At 37.4% G+C, this 21078-nt stretch overlaps 1 protein-coding gene across 7 annotated transcripts in view; it reads right to left on the minus strand.

Moving 5' to 3' along the window:
* LOC112771384 (uncharacterized) overlaps positions 1–21078 on the minus strand; it is a 38495-nt gene that overhangs the window by 15090 nt on the left and 2327 nt on the right. For 4 of the 7 annotated variants that reach the window (XM_072226060.1, XM_072226062.1, XM_072226065.1 and 1 more), the window contains exons 5-6: positions 20913–20984; positions 20315–20387 (exon numbers count right to left, since the gene is read on the minus strand). The gene's annotated coding sequence lies outside the window, so the exon portion shown is untranslated. Of the gene's footprint in view, positions 1–11829; positions 12179–19018; positions 19763–20314; positions 20388–20912; positions 20985–21078 lie in introns of those variants that run through there. The other 3 variants (XM_072226064.1, XM_072226066.1, XM_072226063.1) reach the window with 2 other exon arrangements.

Below are 21078 nucleotides of genomic sequence, written 5' to 3' on the forward strand. Positions count from 1 at the left end.
ACCCAATCCCACCCATATGGCCGAATACACACTCCCATCCATCTCCTCCATATCTTCTTCTTCTTCTTCTATTCCTTCTTCTTTTGCTCGAGGGCGAGCAACATTCTAAGTTTGGTGTGGTAAAAGCATAGCTTTTTTGTTTTTTTCCATAACCATTGATGGCACCTAAGGCCAGAGAAACCTCTAGAAAGGGGAAAGGGAAGACAAAAGCTTCCATCAAGGGTCTATAGCTCAGTGGCAGAACATTTGACTGCAAATCAAGAGATCCCTGAGATACCTCAGGGGATACATTTTCTTCCACACAATTATTGGAAGCAACTAAGGGTGGAACATCAAGAGCACTCCATCATCCTTCATGAAATCAGAGAAGATCAAAAAGCAATGAGGGAGGAGCAACAAAGACAAGGAAAAGACATAGAAGAGCTCAAGGACATCATTGGTTCCTCAAGAAGGAAACGCCACCATCACTAAGGTGGATTCATTCCTTGTTCTTCTTTCTTCTGTTTTTCGTTTTCTATGTTATGTGCTTATCTATATTTGTGTCTTCATTACATGATCATTAGTAGTAGTAATTATGTCTTAAAGTTATGAATGTCCTATGAATCCATCACCTCTCTTAAATACAAAAATGTTTTAATTCAAAAGAACAAGAAGTACATGAGTTTCGAATTTATCCTTGAACTTAGCTTAATTATATTGATGTGGTGACAATGCTTCTTGTTTTCTGAATGTATGCTTGAACAGTGCATATGTCTTTTGAAGTTGTTGTTTAAGAATGTTAAATATGTTGGCTCTTGAAAGAATGATGACTAGGAGATATGTTATTTGATAATCTGAAAAATCATAAAAATGATTCTTGAAGCAAGAAAAAGCAGCAAAGAACAAAGCTTGCAGAAAAAAAAATAAAATAGAAAAAAAATAAATAAATAATAGAAAGAAAAGCAAGCAGAAAAAGCCAAAAACTCTTAAAACCAAGAGGCAAGAGCAAAAAGCCAATAACCCTTAAAACCAAAAGGCAAGGGCAATAAAAAGGATCCCAAGGCTTTGAGCATCAGTGGATAGGAGGGCCTAAAAGGAATAAAATCCTGGTCTAAGCGGCTAAACCAAGATGTCCCTAACCATGTGCTTGTGGCGTGTAGGTGTCAAGTGAAAACTTGAGACTGAGCGGTTAAAGTCAAGGTCCAAAGCAAAAACAAGAGTGTGCTTAAGAACCCTAGACACCTCTAATTGGGGACTTTAGCAAAGCTGAGTCACAATCTGAAAAGGTTCACCCAATTATGTGTCTGTGTCATTTATGTATCCGGTGGTAATACTGGAAAACAAAGTACTTAGGGCCACGGCCAAGACTCATAAAGAAGTTGTGTTCAAGAATCATCATACTGAACTAGGAGAGTCAATAACACTATTCGAAATCTGAAGTTCCTATAGATGCCAATCATTCTGAACCTCAATGGATAAAGTGAGATGCCAAAACTATTCAAGAGGCAAAAAGCTATAAGTCCCGCTCATATGATTGAAGCTCTGTTTCATTGATAGTTTGGAATTTGTAGTATATTCTCTTCTTTTTATCCTATTTGATTTTCAGTTTCTTGGGGACAAGCAACAATTTAAGTTTGGTGTTGTGATGAGCGGATAATTTATACGCTTTTTGGCATTGTTTTTAGTATGTTTTTAGTAGGATCTAGTTACTTTTAGGGATGTTTTCATTAGTTTTTATGTTAAATTCACATTTCTGGACTTTACTATGAGTTTGTGTGTTTTTCTGTGATTTCAGGTATTTTCTGGCTGAAATTGAGAGACTTGAGCAAAAATCAGATTTAGAGGTTGAAGAAGGACTGCTGATGCTGTTGGATTCTGACCTCCCTGCACTCAAAGTGGATTTTCTGGAGCTACAGAACTCGAAATGGCGCGCTTCCAATTGCGTTGGAAAGTAGACATCCAGGGCTTTCCAGCAATATATAATAGTCTATACTTTGGCCAAGAATAGATGACGTAAACTGGCGTTCAACGCCAGCTCTCTGCCCAAATCTGGCGTCCAGCGCCAGAAAAGAAGCCAAAACCAGAGTTGAACGCCCAAACTGGCACAAAAGCTGGCGTTCAACTCCACAAATGGCCTCTGCACGTGCAACACTCAAGCTCAGCCCAAACACACACCAAGTGGGCCCAGGAAGTGGATTTATGCATCAATTACTTACTCATGTAAACCCTAGTGACTAGTTTATTATAAATAGGACCTTTTACTAGTCTTTTTAGGTATCTTTTGATCACCTTAGGATCTTAGGAACATCTTTGAACGCATAGTTCTTAGACCATGGGGGCTGGCCATCTCGGCCATGCCTGGACCTTCACTTATGTATTTTTAACGGTAGAGTTTCTACACTCCATAGATTAAGGTGTGGAGCTCTGCTGTTCCTCAAAGATTAATGCAAAGTACTACTGTTTTCTATTCAACTCATCTTATTTCGCTTCTAAGATATCCATTCGCACCCAAGAACGTGATGAAGGTGATGATTATGTGTGACGCTCATCACCATTCTCCCCTATGAACACGTGCCTGACAAACACTTCCGTTCTACATGAAATAAGCTAGAATGAATATCTCTTAGATCTCCCAACCAGAATCTTCGTGGCGTAAGCTAGAATGATGGCGGCATTCAAGAGAATCCGGAAGGTCTAAACCTTGTCTGTGGTATTCCGAGTAGGATTCAATGATTGAATGACTGTGACGAGCTCCTAACTCGCGATTGCAGGGCGTTAGTGACAGACGCAAAAGGATAGTAAATCCTATTCCAGCATGATCGAGAACCGACAGATGAATAGTCGTGCCGTGACAGGGTGCGTGAGCATATTATTCACTGAGAGGATAAGATGAAGTCATTGACAAGGGTGATGCCTCCAGACGATTAGCCGTGCCGTGACAGGGCATTGGATCATTTTCCCGAGAGATGACCGAAAGTAGCCATTGACAGTGGTGATGTATCACATAAAGCCAGTCATGGAAAGGAGTAAGACTGACTGGATGAAGATAGTAGGAAAGCAGAGGTTCAGAGGAACGAAAAGCATCTCCATTCGCTTATCTGAAATTCCTACCAATGATTTACATAAGTACCTCTATCCCTATTCTATTATTTATTATTCGAAAACACCATTATCAATTTATATCTGCCTAACTGAGATGTGCAAGGTGACCATAGCTTGCTTCATACCAACAATCTCCGTGGGATTCGACCCTTACTCACGTAAGGTATTACTTGGACGACCCAGTGCACTTGCTGGTTAGTTGTATCGAAGTTGTGAATCATGGTATTGGCACCATGTTCTTGGCGCCATTGCCAGGGAAAGAAAGAGCCATGAATTTTACATAATTAAAGTGTAATCACGATTACGCGTACCAAGTTGCTCACGTTGCCAGGGATTATTCGAGCCTGGACATCACAATTTCGTGCACCAAGAACATACCTCCCTACAATTCCTTGAGAAGACGATCCGAGATTTAAATACTTCGGTTATCAATTTTAAAGGGGTTTGTTACGTGTGACAACCAAAACGTTTGTACGAAGGAATTTCTGTTGGTTTAGAAACTATATCTACAACGCGACTGTTTTTATAAAATTCTTTACTGGCAAAAATCCTAACGTCACATACCCTCAACATAACCCTCAACCATACTCACAAGCCACTTTTCACCAACCATCTTCAAATGACCCTAATCCATATCCATTCTACCAACAACCATATGAGCCATATGAACCACATATAGAGCCACCACCATCCCAACATTAATACTTTCAAGAGCCACCCCCTCCATGCTATTACTAAGATGAACCACCTCCAATGTGTACAAATTTTCAACCACAAGATGAATATCACTTTCCACCACAACCTCCCATGGAAGAATATTCATGTCCTTCAATCCAAGAGCCATATGATCCTACTCATGATATCCAAGAGAAACAAGAGTCAAGGGATCGTCTCAAGGAAACATTGGATCAATTTCAAGCAACCATGGAGTGTGTAGTGCAACAAGTGGAAAGGATGGAAAACATTGAACCACCACAACTCTACCAAGAAAAACCACCTTCCTACTATGAATCCTTCCCCCAAATTGATGAACCCTTCCATTCACCTCAACCTCCAATGGATGATATCCTTGATGTTCTTATTCAAGGACAAGAGGAGATGAAAAGGGATGTAGAACAATTCACGGCCGCCTTGGATGAGGTGGTAAACCGGTTGGCATCCCAATGCTTAAATACTCAAGGAACTCCCATGGCTACATGTGGAGAATCAAATGAAGAGCATAACATGAAGGAGAGATTGTTGGAGAATGAGGGAAGTTGCTTTGTATTGGAACAATTGGAGGAAGCTATAATTGTTGAAGAAGAGGAAGAATTGGTTGAAGACTTAGGAGATGCGGAGCCTCCATGGGAACATAGAGTTGAAGAAAACCCCTCCAAGATGATTGAAATTGATGCTAGGGAGGAAAGTGCACACCTTCCAAGACATATTCCATATGAAGACTTGGATGGGATAGAGCAAGAATTGAGTTCCCTTGGTGAGGAAGATCAAGCATCAAGTCTTAGTGGTGAAGAATCCTTTGAACATGAAGAACCTTCTCCCAAAGAGATGGAAAGCAATGTGGAGGTAAACCTCTCTTGTCCTCCCATTTGTGATTTGAGTAAGGAAAAATGTTTAGATAAAATTGTCGAACAAAGGATTACATTTGAGAAATCTTGTAAAGAGGTGGAAGTCCTTAGAAAAAGAAGGAGGGGAATTGAATATGCTTTGTCAAGACCCTTAGAATCACATTTGCCTAGGTTGCCATCTACACCTTCATTTGAGTGGGTTAAACTCATTTCTATTAGCTTTATTATCCCACTTGAATATGGTTTGTTTGAAACGGATGGCCAACTTAGGATGCTTTGTGGGATAAAGCGTAAAAGAAAGATGTTTCGTGATTGGCGTTGCAAGTCAAAACTCATTATGGTTGATGCATTAAACATGAGATATAAAGGTTGGAGTAGTGCTCACCTAGATGGGTCTAGAAGGATTGTTAGTCACTTTATAGAAAATTCACCTTGTTCACCACCCGGTTTGACTAATAATGATGATCAACTTCAAGACGGGTGTGAAAATAAAGTGTGGGATCCCGGATCACAAAAAGAGGATCAACTTTGGGAGCCCCAAGCTTGTGAAGAACTCCATCAACACTTGGTGCAACAAATAAGAAATCTTGGGGCACAATGGAGAACCAAGCATTGGTGGGAGTTTCAAGATGAATTCAAGCACAAGCCACCTTGAAAGGAGCTCCCCATAAGTCCAACTTAAGGACAATAAATAAAAGTGTTAGGTGGGAGACACCCCACCATGGTAAACTCTTTTCATTTTTCTATTTTGTAAATATTGGTAGAATATGTTTGATTTCATGTTTTGTTTAGTTTGTTGAGTTTAATTGGTATTTTAGTATGCTAAATAAGGTTTTAGGGTGTTTTGGTAGCTGTTTGGAAGTTTGGAATGCTTGGAATGGTGCAAAAACATAGAAAAAAATTTTTGAAAAAAAAAAAACACCATCGCGCATACGCGCACTGCGCGCGTACGCGTTCATCAAGCATTTTCGCCAATCCGCGCGCACGCGCCATGTACGTGTATGCCTGGATTGAGAAATTCCTCCCCCAAGCCAAAAATCCGAGAGTTGTGCGAACACTGCGTGCGCCTTGTGCCTTTGGCACAAAACCACTGACGCGTACGCGTCACTCTTCAAAAAAAAAAAAACATGCGCACGCGTACGCGTTGATTTGCACCCTGTTTTTTTCTCCTTTCTCCTTTCTCCTTTCTTCTTCTTTCTTCTTTTCTTCTTCTTTCTTTCTACCTTTCTTCTTCCTCTTTTGAAAAAAAAATTTAATAAAATAAATAAATAAATAAATAAATAAAATACTATTAAAAAAATAAATTTTTTTCTCTTTTCTTCCATTTTCTTTTATTGCATTTGCTTACTTTCATTCATTGCATTTTAATTTTGATTTTATGGCTTGTTGCAATTTTCTTTTTCTTAAGTTTCTTATTTTAATAATGGTGTTGAATTTTCCTATTCAATCGTTGAGAATTTCTTGCATTATTTTGGTGCCTCTTGACTTGTTTGATATTGTTGGGTGATGAAACTTTTACATCAATGCTTAATCTTGTATGACTCTTGTGTCTTTGTGCATTGATATGACCTAATATTGTTTTTCATTACACACTCTTTCCTGTTTGAACTTGATGCTCAATATGCTCTTCATGCTTTGACTTTACTCTTGCATCAAGTATTAGTTAATATGTCATTAGCTTATATTGCTTTCTCACTTACATGCGTAGTTAACATGTAGTGAGAACCATACTCTTATTTGGCATTAGCCCCCGCCTATGTTCTCTTTGCCTTGATATCTTTGTTATAGGCTTAATTTTCCTTCTTTTTCTCTTCCTTTAGGTTGGCCACCAAAAAAGGAAGAAAAGGAAAAGCTTTTAAATGGAGCGACAAACAAGTCATCCGCACAACCTTTCGAAGAAGCTCATCAATTGTAGCAACCCATCCACCTTACTCTTCTTTGCATGCACTGAGGACGGTGCAATCTTCAAGTGTGGGGAGGTCTTTTGACCGATCTCCATGGATAACAATTTCCTTTTCAACACCAATTTTTTTTATTTTCTTCGTTAGATAGTTGCTGCATTGCATGATAGGTTGCATGTTAGTTAGAATTTGTACATATTTTTACCACTTCTTTCCTATTAGGACTACTTGGTTAGAGTGATGATTTCTTTTCCAAGAAAAATTGTTTTAGGCACCCTACCAATTTGAAAAACTTTTCATTGAACTTGCTTGAAAAAATTTATTTTGGAACATGATTTTTGAACTAAGAACACAAGCTTGTAAGATTTGAGCCTAATGGTGTGGTTACATCTTATAACCACTTATTTTTCCTTCTTGTGTGCATTGTTCTCTTTCTATGATTGTGATCTTTGATTTGTTTGATTCTTTATGTCCATTATTTTGTGTATTCATGCATTATATTATTAAGGCCATCATTTCATTTAGCTCACTTACCCAAATGGACTTACCTTTTATCTTCCATTGTTAGCCAATTTGAGCCTATGCTTAACTCACTTTGTTCATAATTTTAGCACATTACAAGCCTTAAAGCGAAAAACAATAAAAGTCCTTAATTTGGATCTTTGATTAGCTTAGGCTAGTGTGTGTGTGTGTAACATTCAAGTATGAGAAATCTTGGGACATTGGGTGAATAAAAGGGTAGTTTTGTATTTTTGTTGTAAATATTGATAATTGGATACATGCTCATTTGTAATGAATGTAAAACCTTATGCATTGATGATCTTGTATATAGAAAGAAAAATAAAAAAAAAAGAAAAAATAATATGAAAAAGAAAAAAAATAGAAAAAGAAAGAAATAAAGAAAAAGAAAGAAATAAAAGGGGACAAAATGCCCCAAAGCAAAGCTCAATAAGGGTCAATGCATAAGTATTGTGAAATGAAAAGGAATACATGAGTATGTGAAAAAGTGAGAAAAATGGGTAGTTAGGTTAGCTTTGAAATTGTATAGGATGTTATAGGTTAGGTGGGAAGTTTAAGCTTATCAAATATTCAAATTTCAAGCTCACTTAACCATATATGCATCCTACCTTGACCCTACCCCTATTACAACCTATGAAAAGACCTCATGATACTTGTATGCATGCATTGAATAAATGTTGATTGTTAGAAGAAGAACAAATCTTAGAAAGCATGATTAGGAGAGAATTGAGAGAATCGACCCTACACACTTGAACAACTAGAGTGCAAACACTTCCGGTGAGGGTTCGATGCTCAATTCCTTGATTCTCGGCTTTCATGAGCATTCTTCTTGCAAATCTACTTGAACTTCATTTTGATATTTAAATTGGTAGGAGTCATGAGTTGTCATGGGACCTTAGACCTACTTGTGCATGTATATCTTGGAGATTGATTTATTTTTAACCAAGTAGGTAGAATCATTTTGTATTTAATTGCATTCATATAGATAGTTGCATCTAAGTAGGGTGCATTTAGTTAGATCTCATTGAATAAATGTTGATATCCTTTGCTTTCTCTTGGTTCAAGCATGAGGACATGCTTGGTTTAAGTGTGGAGAGGTTGATAAACCTCATTTGGAGGGTTTATCTTGTGTTGAATTTAGAGGGTTTTGTCAACCTTTCTCCCATTTATCCAATGAAATAGCATGGTTTTGTAAATTCTCCTTTAATTGTGCTTAAGAGTGAAAACATGCTTTTTTAGGTCCTTAATTGTTTAATTTTAATTTACCTTTGATCCCATTAGATGCCTTGATATGTTTGTTAATTGATTTCAGATTTAGGAGGCAAAGATTGGATCAAGGGAATGAAGGAAAAACATGTAAAAATGGAGAACTCATGAAGAAATGAAGGAATCGCAAAAGCTGTCAAGCCGACCTCTTCGCACTTAATCGACCATAACTTGAGCTACAGAGGTCCAAATGATGCGGTTCCAGTTGCGTTGGAAAGCTAACATCCGGGGCTTCGAAACGATATAAGATTTGCCATAGTTGCTACACGTATGATGATGCGTATGCGCACTGTACACGCACGCGTCGTTGCTGCCATATGATCCACTTAAAGCAATACGTGGCCAGCGAATTCTAAAGCCTTGTGGGCCCAATCCAACTCATTTCTGATGCTATTTAAGCCAAGGATTGAAGGGGAATCAAGATACTTTACATACTTTCACACATTAGTTTAGTTTAGGTTAGTTTTAGAGAGAGAAGCTCTCACTTCTCTCTAGGATTAGGATTAGGTTTTAGATCTATATTAGAATTCCTTAGATCTAGGTTTAATTCATGCTTTGATTCACTTTTCCTTTATCAATTCTAGTTCCTCTTCTTCTCCTCTCTCTAATTTTGTATTTCATTCTTGTGATTCTCCACTTTTATGTTCATGCACTTTTGTTTCCTCTATTTTCATTTCAATGCAATTTATGTTTTCATGTTCCTTTATTGTTCATTTGATTTGTTGTTGTTTAATTTCTTGCAATTGAGTAGTGTAGATTTACTTTTTTTTCACTTTTACTATGCTTTCCTTTTATGCCTTCCAAGTGTTTGATAAAATGCTTGGTTGAATTTTAGAGTAGATTTTAGTGCTCTTGGCTTTGGTAGAGTAATTAGTGACGCTTGAGTTATCTAATTCCTTTGTTGATTGATAATTAGAAGTTGCTAATTAATTTGGATACCACTAAAGCTAGTCTTTTCCTTGGGAGTTGGCTAGGACTTGTGGAATCAAGTTAAATTATCAACTTGACTTTCCTCCATGGTTAGAGGTTAACTAAGTGGTAGCAATGGACAATTTGTGGTCACAATTGAGGAGGATAACTACGATAGGACTTTTAATTCTCATACCTTGCCAAGAGTTTTGTTAGTTGCTAGTTTATTTTCATTGCATTTTACATTTCTTGTCTCCTATCTCAAAAACCCCAATATACGACCCATAACCAATAACAATAACACTCTATTGTAATTTTTAGGGAGAACGACCCGAGGTTCAATACTTCGGTTTATAAATTTAGGGGTTTGTTACTTGTGACAAACAAATTTTTGTATGAAAGGACTATTGTTGGTTTAGAAACTATACTTACAACGAGATTTCATTTGTGAAATTCTAAACCGTACAAAAGTCCAATCATCACCACGCGCACGCGTCAGCCACGCGCACGCGTCTGAGAAGAAAATCTGCCAGCGATGCGCACGCATCGTCCACGCGCACGCATGACGAGCGGTACGTGACCCCATTAAAGTGAATTCGCTTGGGGCGATTTCTGAGCTGCCCAGGCCCAAATCCAACTCGTTTCTGAGGCTATTTCATGCAGAATTGAAGATTGGATAAAGAAGGAGCAATTATAGTTGAGTTTTCATTATGTTGTAGTTAGAATTCTAGAGAGAGAAGCTCTCCCTTCTCTCTAGAATCTAGGGTAGTTTAGGTTAAATTTCCTTAGATCCAACTTTTAATTCTTGTTTCAATTCTCTATATTTTATTGTTCTATTGTCTCAATCTTCTTAGTTTTCCTTGTTAATTTTCTTATTTTGCCATTTTTACTTTCATGAACCCTTGTTGGACTTCTATTTTCTTTCAATGCAATTTAATGTTTCAATGTCCTTTTATGTTGATCTTAGTTACTATTGTTGATTTCTTACTTTTGTTAGTTATAGCTTTCATTAATTCTTGCATTTTGTGATGTTTACTTTTATTGCACTCTAGGTGTTTGTTAAAATGTTTTTTCTAGTATTTGAGTAGTTTTCTTTATTCTTGGCCTAGACTAAGGGAATTAAGTGACCTTGAGTCATTGGGTCTCATTGAATTGGTGATTTGAGAACCCTTAGTGGTCAATTTGATAACCATCGACACTAGCCTAATACTAAGTCAATTAGTAGCTAGGTTAGGAGTTATGGATTGATGTTGATCAAGCCTATTTGACGTACATCAATCTTGAAGTAGAAATTGTACGTACTTCAAGCATAGAGGTAGAGTAAATGGGTTGGTCCCTCATAATTGTCATACATGGTTTGTAGATAAGGATGGTGATCTCAATTCCTATGCATAGCCAAGAGTTCTTTCCCTTTCTTTATTAGTTATTATTATTTACTTTCTTGTTATTTACTTTTCTTGTTAATTGCAAAATCAAACCCCCTTGCCCCTTCATGGACAATAATTGAGCACTTCATTGCAATTCCTTGTAAGACGACTCGAGGTTTAAATACTTCAGTTAATTTTAATTGGGATTTGTACATGTGACAACCAAAATAATTAGAATTTGATTGAGAGTTATTAGTTGGTTTGGAACTATGCTTACAATGAAGTTTTTTTTCTATTTAAAAATTTTAAACCAACAATAATTCTTAACTATCAATAGGCAAATGATGTTGAGGCACAGGCAGATGACATTGAGGTACCTCCATCCCCTCAACCTGAGGCAGCACCACCCACCTGATGCATATGCATCTTGGCTAGATTAGTGAGCTGGTTTAGTTAGTTTTAACTTAGTTTCATGCATTTTCTTTTTTAATAAACAACCACTTGGATGACTTATCTCTTCATGCATTGATGCATTAAGCACTAAGTGAATTTTGGTCAATTTCATGCAAATAATGCAAGAACTTATGAGGTACAAAAAGTAATGAAAAAAGATAATGATTAAGAAGATCAAATTGCATTTAGATGGATGAATTGTCTTGTAATTTTTACATGGAATGGCAAAACTTTGATGCAAGTACTATGTTTAATGATAGGTGAAGCAAAGCCTTGAAGCAGAGCCTTGGAGCAGAGTTAAAGGCGTGGACAACGCCATAAGACAAAGGAGTTACTCTAAACAACGCCAATGCAAAGACCAACAAAGAAAAGACTTCGCGTTAACAACAAAAAAGAAAAGGCGTTGCTCTAAACAATACCAAGAGTGAAGAGCACAATGAAGGCGTTGGCAACTTGGCCCTAGGCGTTAATAACGCCTTGCTTCCCTCAACAATGAAGGCGTTGGCAACTTGATTGTGGCGTTAGCAATGCCTTCCTTCTCTCAACATAAAGATTGAAAAGCAAGCATGTAACACCCCGTTACCCTAAACCTTACCTCGCGCCGTAAAGCGAAGGATAATAAAGTGTCACGATAGCTCTAAGGCTTATATATATATATATATATAAGGAAATAGTAATACTAGAAGCCCGATAAAGGAATAAAAGCTCAAATTGCATAAAGTGAAATCACGAAATGTGAAGCGTTTACACACGATAACTAAACGCATAGGCACGGAAGAACAAGACATAATATATATAAAACCTTGTAGATAGCTTCAGGATACACAAGGTAGTACTTAAATTAAACAAGACATATATATATGATATACAAAAAGAGGACTAGTCACAGCCTACGGAGTTTAAGCTAGCTAATCAAACTGAATATAACAGAGTTTTGGAAGTTTAAAATATCTTGTACAACTTACCTCTCAAATCAAGCCTTTAAGGCCATAAAGTCTAAGATAAAAAGGTGAGAGAAAGTACTACAACAAAATAAAACAGAAATAAACAAGGAAGAAATCATACTCCGCTCTGTCACCATGTCCGCAATTTCACCGAGGTAAATCACAACCTGCATCTAAAAATCAACAACATATGGTATGAGAACCGGCAGTTCTCATTTTGATAACAGTACCCAAACATCATAAAACACTATCACACACTACACCTTACCATTCTATTACACTTCAATTAACTCAACACCCTTTTCACGTACTCTTTCCACCATAATTTAACCTTACCAAAACAACATTAAACTCATACCAAACCCTCAATTCCTTCTACTTTCCCAAATCCCTTCCAACCTTTAAATTCAACATAATTCTTATCATTATCCATAAATTACCAAACTCATCAAATTTTTCCAAAAATTCATACTCATAAATCACGATTCTCAACAACCATCAATCCAACATCAACAAAACACTTATACATCAATTCAACCTACTTTTTTTTTTTTGAAATAAATAGCTCAACACACAAGGCGGAGCAAACAGAATTCAGAAGCCATAAGTACAACTAAATAAAGATTACTAACAACTGAAATAGGTAACGCAACCTCGAGTCATCTTCAGCATCACCATCAACAACCAAAGACTGCACCACCAATCCACTCGTCGGAAAGCACAAAAGACCTGTTAGTGATTTCCTGTACTGCTGAGCCTTTATTCTGGAACACCCGATTATTTCTTTCCAACCAAATTGTCAGATTACAGCAAAGAATCCAATCAACCACCTCTTCCTCTCATCCTTTCGTGGTGCAGCAGTCGTCCAGCTCTCAAAATGTTGCTTTAGTGTACCTGGTACAGACCATTCTCATCCAAGCGCATAAAGCCAAGCACCCCATACCTGCCATGTGACCTCACACCCAAGAAACAGATGAAAAGCATACTCAACAGACTTACAGCATAAGGCACATAAATTATCAAGCGGGTTAATGACCCCTAATCTGCACAGTCGTTCTTTGGTATTCACCCTCTCAATCAGAACAAACTAAGAAAATAATTCGACCCTTAGTGGGACGAAACCCCTCCAAATAGCACTAGTGAAGCTATAGCTTGTTACTTCCTCCGGAAGGACTGCCTCCTGCATTACCTGCACAAAGGATTTAGTAGAGAAAATACCAGTTCTATCAAATTTCCAAACCACCCTATCCTCTCTCTCTGTTGCTAGCGTAACTGAACGTAGTCTCTCATGGAGTTGGTTCAAAAGTTCCAGCTCCCATTGGAACAACTGTCGCCTCCACTGAAAGCTCCATATCCACTCTAACCCATTCCAAAACCCGCAGTCACCTATGACAGATCCTTTAAGGTTTGAAACCGAGAAAAGTCTAGGGAACAAATCTTTCAAGACACCACCATTTAACCAGTCATCTTCCCAGAACCTGATTGTTCTACCGTTTCCCACTTCCATTGACAAGCCTCTAATCATCTGCTCTCTGATTTGTGGCTCTCGAATTTGTAGCTGACAAATGTCTCTCCACGAACCCCCTCTTAAAGGAATAGGTTGACCATGTAGCATCTCAGACGGATTCATGTTATTACAAGAGCACACTACTTTCTTCCATAAGGGACAGTCCTCCTTCGAGAACCTCCACCACCATTTGAATAGAAGAGCTGTATTTCGAACCATATAAATAACTTTTATCCACTCCATACCATTTACTCAAATATAACATCATTCAATCCACAACATCATCATCATTTAACATCATAATTCATCAACAATTCAAACATATCCTAACGTTTACTAGCCTAAGTGTCCAGAAACATTACATATTACATAAAGGAGACCGAAATCATACCTTGTCCGATTCCCAAAATGCGCCAAATACCAAAACAAAGCCACCAAGCCCGATCCAAAGCCTCAAACCAACTCCAACAAACACTAAAACTCAATCTAACATCATAAAACATACCAACATCAAACCTAAGGTTCACAAAATAACTAAACGCAAGGATTTAGTGAAACCTTACCTTACCCACAAGATTAGGGACAAAACCCAACAATATTTCAATGCTAGATCACCCCTAAACAAACAAAATCACAAAATCTACTCAAAAATAAAACTAAAAAATGCGAAAATGCTAGGGCTGAAAATTGGAGCGCGATTTTAGAGATCTTACCTACAAAACTTAGCTAGAAATGACGGGCTCGGCGAGAGCAATGCGTGGCCCAAATGAGGCTGAATGCGTCTTAATGATCATATATCTATGTTGGATTTGGGCCCAACTTGGACCCAATCTAACCCGTTAGCATTTTAGGTCCGTTTGGCCTTTGGGCCAAAACCTTTAGAATTATTGCCCAATTCTTAATTTCAAATTATTTTTATCTTTTCAAAACAATAAATTAAATTTTCAAAATCTTATTTTCTTAAAACACAGTACCAGACAATTTAGGGCCGGTACTGCCGGCTTAAGCACCGGTACACATTTTTACAAAGAGATGAGAAATCAACAATTCCCTAAGTTCTTAGAAATCTTCCAAAAGCTTGAAATTAACATTCCATTAGCTGAGACTTTGGAACAGATGTCACCGTATGCAAAGTTTCTTAAAGAACTCATCACCAAAAAGAAGAGTTAGAAAGAAAGAGCAATTGTGATCCTCACTCAAGGATGTATTGCTATAATTCAAAAGGGTCTTCCACCAAAACTTAAAGATCCAGAAAGCTTCCTAATACCATGCACCATTGAAAACATGACAATTGACAAAGTCCTTTGTGATTTGAAATCAAGCATCAATCTAATGCCTCTCTCCATGATGAAGAAAAATGCTAATAGAGGAGGTTAAGCCTACGAGAATGTTACTGCAACTTGCTGACAAGTCTCTCAAGATACCCAATGGAGTGGTGAAAAATCGATTGGTGAAGGTTGGGAAATTCATATTCCCAGTTGATTTTGTAATCTTGGATATGGATGAAGAAGGGAGAAACTCAATTATTCTTGGAAGACCTTTCTTAGCCACAACCAGAACAATAATTGATGTTGAAAAGGGTGAAATGGTTCTCATAGTGCATGATGAGCAAATGGTTCTCAATGTTTTCAAGGCAATTCAATACCTGAAAACTGTATGAGAATAGATATAGTAGATACTTTGGTTGAAGAGGTACTTGAGACAAACCACTATGAAGAGCATGAAGAATAAGTTCAAGACATTCAACTAGAGGACTCAGAGGGAACACAAGCAACCGAAAGATCACTTGAGTGCAAGAAAGAAGGGCACCAAAGCAAGAATTGAAGCCTCTACCTCGTGCTGAGGAGACTTTTCCAGTGATCATCAACTCTACCTTGAGTACAGAAGAAGAGGAAAAGCTACTTGATGTATTGAGAACTTACAAGAGTACACTAGACTAGACAATTGATGATCGAAAGGGTATAAGCCTCACAATTTGCATCCACAAGATACTTCTGGAGGATTCAACCTCAAAGAAAGCTTAATCCCACAATGAAAGAAGTAGTTCAAAAGGAGGTGATGAAGTAGGATGCAGAGATTATATATCTTATTTCTAACCGCCCTTGAGTTAGTCCCAAGTGGTACCAAAGAAGGGAGGCATGACTGTTATCTCTAACGAGAAAAATGAACTTATCCCCACAAGAACAGTAACTGGGTGGAGGATGTGTATTGATTAAGGAGATTAAACAATGCCACAAGGAATGTCTATTTTCCTCTTCCTTTCATTGATCAGATATTAGAAAGGTTGGCTGATTATGTTTTTTATTGTTTTTTGGATGAGTATTCTGAATATAATCAGATAGTTGTGGACCCCAAAGATCAAGAAAAGACTTCATTTACTTGTCCCTTTGAAGTCTTTGCATATAGAAGAATGACATTCGAGTTATGCAATGCTCCAACAACCTTCCAAAGATGCATGTTCTCCATCTTTCCTGGTAAAAAAGTTCATAGAGGTCATAACTTCCTTTTCTATGACTTCTACCTTTGCCTTGTCAACTTCTATACCCTTATTTGAGATTTTATGACCAAGAACAATCTCCTTGGGTATCATGAAATGACATTTTTCAATTTAAAACCAAATTTGTTTCTTGGCATCTCTTCAAGACAAGGATAAGATGATACAAGCAAGTATTAAAAGAGTCATCAAAAACAGAAAAATCATCCATAAATACATCTATGAACTTTCCTACCATATCGAAAAAGATGGAGAGCATGCATCTTTGAAAAGTTGCTGGAGCATTGCATAACCCGAATGACATTCTTCTATATGCAAAGACTCCAAAGGGACAAGTGAATGAAGTCTTATCTTGGTCCTTCAGGTCCACAACTATCTGATTATATCCAGAATATCCATCCAGACAACAATTAAAAACATGACCAGCCAACCTTTTTAACATCTGATCAATTAAAGGAAGAAGAAAATGGTCCTTCTTGTGGCATTGTTTAATCTCCTATAATCAATACACATCCTCCACCCAGTTACTATTCTTGTGGGGATAAACTCATTTTTCTCATTAGAGATAACAGTCATGTCTCCCTTCTTTGGTACCACCTGTATTGAACTAACCAGGAACGGTCAGAAATAAGATATATAATCCCTGCATCCCACAGTTTCATCACCTCCTTCTAAACTACTTCTTTCATTGTGAAATTAAGCCTTCTATGAGGTGGCACCACTAGCTTAGAATCCTCCTCCAGAAGTATCTTGTGGATACAAATAGTGGGGCTTATACCCTTTTAGGTCAATTATCCATCCTAGTGCATTCTTGTAAGTTCTCAATACATCAAGTAGCTTTCCCTCTTTTTCTATATTCAAGTTAAAGTTGATGATCATTGAAAAAGTCTCCTCAACACCAAGGAAAGCATATTTGTGACCTGGAAGTAGAGGCTTCAATTCTTGCTTTGGTGCCTTTTCTTTCTTGCCCTCAAGTGATCTCTCAGTTGTTTGTGTTCCCTCTAAGTCCTCTAGTTAAATGTCTTGAACTTCTTCTTCATACTCTTCATAGTGGTTTGTCTCGAGTACCTCTTCAACCAAAGTGTCTACCATATCTATCCTCATACAGTTTTCTTTCTCAGCAGGGTATTGCATCACCTTGAAAACATTGAGAACCATCTGCTCATCATGCACCCTGAGAATCATTTCATTCTTTTCCACATCATTTATTGCTTTGGCTGTGGCTAACAAAGGCCTTCCAAGAATAATTGAGTTGCTCCCTTCTTTATCCATATCCAAAATTACAAAATCAACAGGGAAAATGAATTTTTCAATCTTCACCAATAGATTTTCCACCATTCCAGTGGGTATCTTTAGAGACCTGTCAACAAATTGCAGTGACATTCTCATAGGCTTAACCTCCTCTATTAGTAGTTTCTTCTTCATGGAAAGAGGCATTAGATTGATGCTTGCTCCCAAGTCACAAAAGACTTTGTCGAATGTTTCCAATGGTGCATGGTATAAGGAAGCTTCCTGGATCCGAGTTTTAGTGGAAGACCCTTTTGAATTATGGCAATACATTCTTGATTGAGGATCACAATTTCTTTCTCTTTTTAACTCTCCTTTTTTGTAATGAGTTCTTTAAGAAACTTTGCATACAATGACATCTGATCCAAAGCCTTAGCTAATGGAATGTTGATTTCAAGCTTCCGGAAGATTTCTAAGAACTTAGGAAATTGTTGATCCCTCATCTCTTTGTGTAGCCTGTGGGTAAGGGAATTTATGGACATATAGCTTCACTTCTCCCTTCTTTTCTTGTGGTTGTGGCTCCATGATTTTCTTGTCCCTTCTTGAGGCTTGTGACTCATTGTTCTTCTTGTGATCCACCTTGTCATTTTCCTTTATCTCTGTTTCTTCCTTGTTGATATCCTTAGTTTCTTCTCCCACTGTCTTGCCACTCCTCAACTGTATAGCCTTGCATTCCTCCTTTGGATTAGAAATTGTATCGCTTGGAAAAGCATTAGCTCTCAGCAAGTTGCTTAGATAATTGTCCCACTTGTCTTTCAAGGTTTCTTATTGAAGCCTCTTGATTTGTTTGTCATTTCTTGGGTTTTTATGAATCTCTCTATCATTGATTCTAGATTGGAGATCTTTTGGGAGTCTGGATGAGGTTATGTTTGTGTTGAATTAGATGGTTGTTGGTGAAAATTGTTTAAGACATTTGAAGGGGTGTTGTGTGTTGAATGCAAGTGTGAAGAAATTGTTCTGGGGTTGGAAATGTGTATTTTGTGATTTTCTGAATTGGTTATTGTTAGTGGTTGGTTGGTTGTGGTTGTATTGCGAAAATTGTTGGAGTTTTGAGTTCCTTTGCCCTTGTTTCTGATTCTCATCCCACCTCAAGTTGGGATGATTCCTCCATGCTAGATTGTATGTGTCACCATAGGAGTCATGTTGAAAAGAACTTGAGGTGTTGTTTATGTATTGGACTTGCTCTGGGCCTTGTTGCTCATAGGTGAATGGTTCAAAACTTTCTTCAAGCTGATTCACTCCATTTGACATTTGATCTTGGCTTTGTGTGCTCACAGACGCTAGTTGCAATCCGTTCATCCTCTTAGTCATCATCTCCATTTGTTGTTGAATCTATTGGTGCATGAGCTTGTTTTGGGCCAAGATACCATCCACACCATCAAGCTCCAATACTCCCTTTTTTGGAGTTGTGTGCCTCTTCAAAGAGTAGAAATATTAATTGTTCGCCCCAATTTCAATGAGATCTTGTGCTTCTTCGGGAGTCTTCATCATTTGGAGTGAGCCTCTTAATGAGTAGTCCAGTTCTTTTCTTGCTTCTAGAGTTAAACCTTTATAGAAGTTTTAAAGTCGTACCCACTTATTGAACATGTCTGGTGGGCACCTCTTCATCAATGCTTTATATCTCTCCCAAGCCTCATAAAGTGACTCTCCCTCCATTTGCCTGAAAGTTTGCACCTCAGTTTTCAGCTTAATGATTCTTTGAAATGGAAAGAATTTGGCCAAAAATTTGTTAACTAAATCATCCCAATTGGTGATTCTCTCCTTTAGAAATGTCTCTAGCCATTGAGATGCCTTATCCCTTAGGGTGTGTGTGGTTCAAGTATTACTTTGTTACAAAGATTCCATTCCCATAGGAATCAAAGATACCCAAGGAGAAGGTGGGAATTAAAATGATGGTATTTTGATTCCCTGGAATCAAACTTGCTTAGGAATAGCTTTTCAAACTTTGAACCAAACATGACAATATGATATTCCCATCTTAAAATTCCTAGGAATTATAAAATAATTCCTCCAACCACACACACCCTTAGAGAAAAGGGGAATAAAAGCAACTTGTATATGTTTGGTTGTACCCTATTTGTCTTGACCCCGTATCACATATTCTTAAGAACACAGACAAATGTTGATTGGGGTCTTCCATGGGACTTCCTCCATACTGACAATTGTTATGGACTAGAGTCATGAGCTGAGGTTTGAGCTCAAAATTGTTTGCGTGCACATTAGGAATAAGTATACTGCTTCCACAGTTCCTGAAATTGGGGATGGTGTAAGAAGCTAACACCCTCCTACCGGGTTGAACATTATTGTTAGCAACCTCTTCATGTTGATGGGGTATATCATCTTCCATGACTTGATCTAGGTCTTCTTCCTCTTCACCGATGACCCCTTTGCCTCTTGCTTCTCTCCTTAGCCTCAGGAAAGTCCTCTCGAGTTCAGAATCAAAAGAAGTTTATCATTCTCTTCTTCCTCCTGGCATACACAGAACACAAACAAACCACTTGAAAGAGTGATCACTCTCAAGCCAGAGCAAGGTTAGAGTTAGGTGACACCAAGTGTCAAACAGTTAGTGTGCAAAATAGAAGAAAATAGTTTAATCTAGGTATCCATCAACTTAATAATTGTCAATCTATATCAATCCCAGCAACGACGCTAAAAACTTGATACGAAAAAATTTATAACAATAATTCCACCGGCAAGTATACCGGGTCGTAGTCAAGTAATAACTCACTTTGAGTGAGGTCGATCCCACAGAGATTGATGGGTCAAGAAATGCCAGTTAAGTGGATATTCTAGTCAAACAAACAAGTGGTGATTTTGTGTATTCAACAGCAAATTAACAAGAACTTAAAGTGCATTAGAGTAAAGAGCAATGAATTGAAATAACTGAAAGTAAAGGCTGAAAGTAAATAACTGGGAATGTAAAGAGCGGAAACTTAAATTGTAAGAAATTAAATGCGGGAAGATAAATAAGCGAGTTAATAAAGACAATGCGAAACATTTGCTCCAAATTATTATTCTAACCTTATCTCCATTGCTCTGTATAGTGCCAAAGAATGATGTCGTGGTTCTCCTCAAGCTCCAATTACAAACTTGTCTAACATGTCAAATAGTATGAAATTACAATGTTAGAATTAGTATCTGTGTATTTCAAGAGTTATGTGATATATTTCCAATATATGATATGTATAAACCAAAAACTATCCCACATAAGGTACGTGTGAGGAATTGTAGAAATTGTACGTTTCTTAATTTGAATCTTCATTGGAAAAGTACTTCTCATTTTACAAATTTTTCTCTGCATGATATTTTATGTGTAGACCAAGCCAGTTTATGTTTAAAAACAAGCTTTATGTCAGTTAACAGATCAGAAGCACATATTTAACAGATATAGTTCAAAAACAATTTGGTCAACTGAAGGCTATATACATAATATTTTACTACTTAATTATCCAAACTATTCTAAAGGCATCATAAATTCATAATATAGAATTGGACCAACATGAGTACAATCTAAGCTAGTGATGTCATAAGCAATAACAGATAATAACAATATCAATTATTGAACGATTAACAGATTTTGAGGGGGAAACCAGCTAAATCAAGACTAACATTGGCATACCATGTATCAGTTTCCTATGTAGTTTCAATGTTACGTGCTGTATATTAGGTTGACGGCAAGCAACAGTGATGGCTGAGAAGTATAACAATTGGAAAAATTAATTAAGTGAACAATGAAAAGATTTGGTCTAAACTAATAACACTTGAAACCAGTTCAACATTGGTAG

Source organism: Arachis hypogaea, chromosome 18 (assembly GCF_003086295.3).
Source record: "Arachis hypogaea cultivar Tifrunner chromosome 18, arahy.Tifrunner.gnm2.J5K5, whole genome shotgun sequence".
NCBI lineage: Eukaryota > Viridiplantae > Streptophyta > Magnoliopsida > Fabales > Fabaceae > Arachis > Arachis hypogaea.